Source organism: Aptenodytes forsteri, unplaced genomic scaffold (genome assembly GCF_000699145.1).
Source record: "Aptenodytes forsteri isolate BGI_AS27 unplaced genomic scaffold, ASM69914v1 Scaffold75, whole genome shotgun sequence".
Classification (NCBI taxonomy): Eukaryota; Metazoa; Chordata; class Aves; order Sphenisciformes; family Spheniscidae; genus Aptenodytes; species Aptenodytes forsteri.
In genome coordinates, this window is record NW_008794171.1 from 1,023,898 (window position 1) to 1,029,521 (window position 5,624).

A 5,624-nucleotide genomic window follows, 5' to 3' on the forward strand; every position below is an offset into this window, starting at 1 on the left:
GATCAGAGGGCTGGAACACCTCTCCTATGAGGGCAGGCTGAGAGAGTTGGGGTTGTTCAGCTGAGAGAAGAGAAGGCTTTGGGGAGACCTTCTTGCAGCCTATCAGTACTTAAAGGGGGCTTATAAAAAAGATGGTGGCAAACTTTTTAGGAGGGCCTGTTGCGACAGGACAAGGGGGAATGGCTTTAAACTAAAGGGGGGTAGATTTAGACTAGATAGAAGGAAGCAATTTTTTACGCTGAGGGTAGTGAAACACTGGAACATGTTGCCCAGAGAGGTGGTGGATGGCCCATCCCTGGGAACATTCCAGGTCAGGTTGGATGGGGTTCTGAGCAACCTGATCTAGTTGAAGATGTCCCTGCTTATTGCAGGGGGGGTGGACTAGATGACCTTTAGAGGTCCCTTCCAACCCAAACTATTCTATGATTCTATGATATAAGTGAAGCCTTGACTTGTTTACGGAAAAGAGAATTATGAGTATGTTCAAAACACAAGAAGGTGAGATTACAGTCAACCAAAAAAGGGGGAGGCATGCTGGCCCAGCGGCCTGTCCCTGATTCCAGCTGTGTCTTGTGGTTTGAGCAAAGCAAGGCAGCCAGGGAGAGAGGAAAAGAAAGCTGCAAGAAGGACATCTCTGGAGGGATGTGCATGAGGGAAAGGAGGTAGTGACCTCTCTTCTCAGCTGACTCCCAAACCGTGTGGAGGGAAGGCAGGGATAGCCATCTTTACTCCATATTCTTGGTTACAGTTTGGTGTACACCTGTACATCAACTGTACAATTTAGAGACTTCCCAGGCAGTGTTTTGGAAGCCAGACTATCCTTTTACTGCCTTTAGCTTTTTCCCTTCTCTTACATGAGCCTCCTAGCCCTCTGTATCATGCTACTGGTTCTGCAAGAGAAGGACTCTGACTGCGCTGTTCCCACCTAGGCAAATCTGCTGGCTGGCTGCTCCTGTTGTCCCAAGCGAGTGGGAAGGCAGGAATGGAAGGAAAGAAGGATTTTGATGGTAGGGAGGAGAACGAGTGGTAGGGAGAGAAAGAAAAAAACCTGCATCTGGAATATGAGAAAGGACCAAGAAAGCACAGCCACATGAAGAGAGTATTTTGTCTTCAGCAATGTTTGCCACAGTACACATTTGCTCAAAGTATAATGGAGAGGAAGTCTCTGAGTAGCGTTATAAACACATGTCCCAGCCATGGTTATACACACACATATAAATGGCTCAGATTTCACTCCTGCAGATTATTATTGTATCACCGCAACCTTGAACTATATTTATAGTCTTGTAAGCTGCCGAATTGCAGACCTGCTTCTTGTTTTTTCCTGGTGGCAGGCAGCATGGCCTGGAGGGGTGATCACAGCTGAGAGCGTTGGTGGTGGAGCTTGGAGTCCGGCCACTTGCTCTCTGTGTGGCCACGAGCAACTCCCTGCCTCTCCGTGCCTCAGTTTCTCCACTGATAATAGCAGGAAGGGTTGTTATCCCAAAGGCAATCGTAAGCACTTTATTAGAGCTTCTTGTACCTTTGGTGTTGAACAGCTGCTGTTGGTGGTTACAATAGCTGATTATAGGTGGTAGCAACAGCTTCTTGTGAGACCCTTTCTTCAGCCTCTGGCAGCTGTGAGGTGGAGCAGCAGAGGACTTTGGTGTAGGTGCTCTATGTGCCTGTGTCTTCGGGGAGCCACCAGGGCCCCACGTTCACTGGGATTTCTGGAGGGAAGACACGTAGGCTTAAAAGGCTCCACTGGATACAGAATGACAGGTAAGATGCCATATCTGCATACTTCAGAAAAACTAATTTTCTTTCAGAGACAGGCACGAGAGAAGATGAATTACGTTAACCTTTTCCAACCATGTGTTATAGTTAGGACAAGGCAAGAAGGTGCCAAAGAGGGAGCAAAGGCCTCCGGGTCCTTGGCAGAGCTGTGGGTGCCCGTGAACAGGAACGCAGGTCTGAGGAGGTGGTGGCAGATGCCAGAGCTCGCCCTGGGGTGGGAAGCCATGCTGATGAGGCCAGCTGCAGAGTTCACTGCTTCTTATTTGTCCAACACAGAGTTTTCTCACATTTCATGTGACATGACCCTGTTGCCATCATGCCTGGCCCTCTGGACAGAGTCTTGTTTTGCCAAGGTTCATTTGAAGTCTAAGGCCTGAAAGGTCACAACGTTGTATGGCTGTAACTTCCAACTCCCAGAGTGCCCTTTCTATCGCCAGCTCCTTGCTCTCTCTTCTAGATCTCCTCCCTCCAAGTGTAAAGCCTACAGAAACCCACTCTTCCTATAATAATTTTTATCAGGCTTGTGATGTGCAGTAGTGTCCTCTTTGTAACTTCTATCTCTGATGGCAGCAGAAAAGTGTTCACGCAATTAGATGATTACACATGGTTATATTCTTTTTTTTCTTCATCTTTTTTTTTAAACAAATAGCTAGCTCTTTTTTTAATTTTCATTTCCCTCAAAGCTTCTGTCACATCCCTAACCTTAGGGGCTGCTCAGAAGTAGAGAGGGCTTTCCTTTTTCAGCACATTCCTATCCTCCACTGTGTAAGTCCACAAGCCAAAAGATGATGTGATCCTGGCAGCCCAGTTTTTGTGTTGAAAGTGCGCATTGTGCTAAGGCTCTTTCCCCCTGGAGTCCTCTTTGTGCACTCCATGAAATGATGAAATCAGGGATCATAACTCAGCAGCTAATTAGAATGATGATAACACCTTATCCTTGTTGGCTTGCCAGCTCGCCTGACTGCAGCAGCAGTCTCACCTTGGAGGATGGTCTCACTTCAATCTCCAGGTCCCTGAGTCCCGTGATTACTCCAAAGGTGTAGGTCTTCCACCATGGCCCATTCTGCCCTGCAGCTGGAGCCCTGTGGTCTCCCTCCCTCCCTCCCTCTCTAAGTTCCCTGCATCAGGCACAGCTCACCCCTCGTCTGTGGCACACTCAGGGATCACAGACAAGAAGAGAAGTTGTGAAGTTGCATTGCTGTGAGAGGGAGTACTTTAGGAGACACACAGCCTGCGCAGCCCTTCCCCAGTCACTGGAGCTACAGTGGCTCCTCCTAGGTCACATCCTATATCTGACATCTAGATCCGCACCAAGAGGAAGGAAAAATCAGAGTTGTCCCTTTCAGGAGCAGAGAAGAGCTTAGAAAGATGAACACAGTCACTTCAAACCTAGGAGTCCAATAAAATACTTCCCTCCTCCATTACTATTTGTTTAAAAAAAAAAAAATAGCACTTTTTGAGCCAATTCCTGATTTTAATTTTTGGGGGTGGGACAGGAGAGGGGAAACGCTGAACCACAATTTCTGAGCACTCAGCTCTTCCATAATGCTTCATCACCAAGGATCTTAAAGTGGTTTTGGCATATGAATGAGTTAAATTTCACCACTTCCTACTCAGGCCAGGAAAACCTTTGCTGAGTTCATTCACAGATGAAATGGAGCAAACCTTTAGGTCAGAGTTTTCCAACCTGGATACTTCATGTTAGATACCAAAGCTAGAAATAACGTAAAAATGTAGTGGGTTTAAACTGCCTTTATCCATCCTTCTACTGTCACAGTAGAAGGTCTGGTTAAATTTTGGATTTAACCAGACCACTGAATTCAGAAGCCTACTGATCTGGTAACACCCGACACCTCCTCTGCCCCCACCAGAATTATCTATGAAAGGCTGAAGAGGAGGAAACTTTGCTATTTTCTGCTGAAGGGAGGGCTTCTTGCTGTACAAAGTAGTAGCATCCTCCCTTCCTCCCTCTATTCTTCCCTCCCTCTGGTTTTCTGTGTCCAGGACCATGGCAAAAGCATTAGTGATACTGGAGCCTTCAGCACCTTCAGCTCCAGAGACATCTCCCGTCAGGCTCCTACTTCTCAAAGCTCTTGCATTGAAGGAGCTGACCCCATCCATGGACACCATCTGCACACAGAGGATATGAGAGTTGCCATGAATCTGCAAAACAAAACGATGGCTTGGACACAGTTAGGCCAGTGGGAATCCATGTTAAACCAGCCGCAGTTAAGTGAGTTACCCTGGGACCATGCTGGGGACAAGAGCTGTGAGTGGAGACTCAAAGGAGGCTGGAGCGCTCCTTGAACTGCCTGTGTGGCAAGCCTGGGGGGTGTGCTAACCTGCTGATCTTCACTGAGCCGTCAGGGCTGCTCACCTTGGCTGGAGCTCTCAGGAGAGCTGCCCCCATTTATCCACCTCCAGCTTTCCTGCCTTGAGCTGCCCCAGCTCATCCAGGGGGAAGCTAAGGTACCCCCTGAAAGACCATCAAAATCTGTGCTCAGTAGCTTCAGAGGAGTCACTCTGGGTATACAGGACCAGACACAAACCTTCGGCTGGGTACGAGACCTCCCGAGATGTCTGCATTCTCTTCTTTCAGAGTGTGTTGCAGGCAGTGCTGCGCTAACAGGACTTGTGACAGTGGCATAGTACAAGGCACTATGAGTATCCTCAAGGCTCTGGGCTAGAGTCTATTTTGCCTCTGTATCCTGACTATCCGAGCAGAAAGGCTGGCTTAGCTTGTAAATGTGACTTCACAGAAAAACGGCAAAAGACAGAGATACCTTAAGCCAGTAAATGTTTCCAGATGGGGGCATTTCTGGTGAACTTTTTACTTCTGCCTCTAAATGAGGCACTGTTAGCTTTTTACAAAGATTGAAAAGATTTGAGCTTTAGGGTTAAGTGTGGTGGGACTTACTTTCTTTTTTCTTTCTTTCTTTCTTTCTTTCTTTCTTTCTTTCTTTCTTTCTTTCTTTCTTTCTTTCTTTCTTTCTTTCTTTCTTTCTTTCTTTCTTTCTTTCTTTCTTTCTTTCTTTCTTTCTTTCTTTCTTTCTTTCTTTCTTTCTTTCTTTCTTTCTTTCTTTCTTTCTTTCTTTCTTTCTTTCTTTCTTTCTTTCTTTCTTTCTTTCTTTCTTTTTCTTCTTTCTTTTTCTTTTCTTTCTCTCTTTCACGTTCTTTTCTTTCTTTTTCTTTGTTTCTCATTCTCTTTCTCTTTCTTTTTTTCTTTCTGAGTCTTTCTCCATTTTTCTCTCTTCCCTTCTCTCTCTCTTTTTTATAAAACAAGGCAGCTAAGAAGAAGGAAACACTGCTGTTTTAAAAAATATAGCTTACTATATTCCTAGAAGCCTGTAAGCAGAGAAAGATCAGGCAAAAGAGGGAGAGCAAGCAAGTTTTGACAGTAATAGCAATGAGCCAGTGGAACATCTTGAAAGGAACTAGCCTTGTCTTAGGAAATTAAAAAGACATGTGTGTAGCTGTTAAAAAGCCTGAGAAAAGTGTCTATGGTTCTCAAGCAAGGCAGTCCTGCAGGAGGAAGTTTAGAAGAGCTAGGAGTAGTAGTATCTGTGACTTTAATCTGATCTTGGAAATTATTAGTTCTAAGCATGCTGGAAGGAATTAAGACCAAACAAGGGTTTTCAGTTTAGAATCTGAGTCTTTGATGCTTTATGAAAGTAATTTGATTGCATCAAATGGGTCCCAGGGATAGGAACCTGAGTTCATAAATATCACCGATCTACATCATTAAAAACCCCTCAATCTGCACTTTTTTTTTTTCTTCTTCTTCTTTTTGCAGTGCTAATATTCTTTGGACATAAGAGGCCCGCAGCTGAATCAGCAGGGAGATTGAT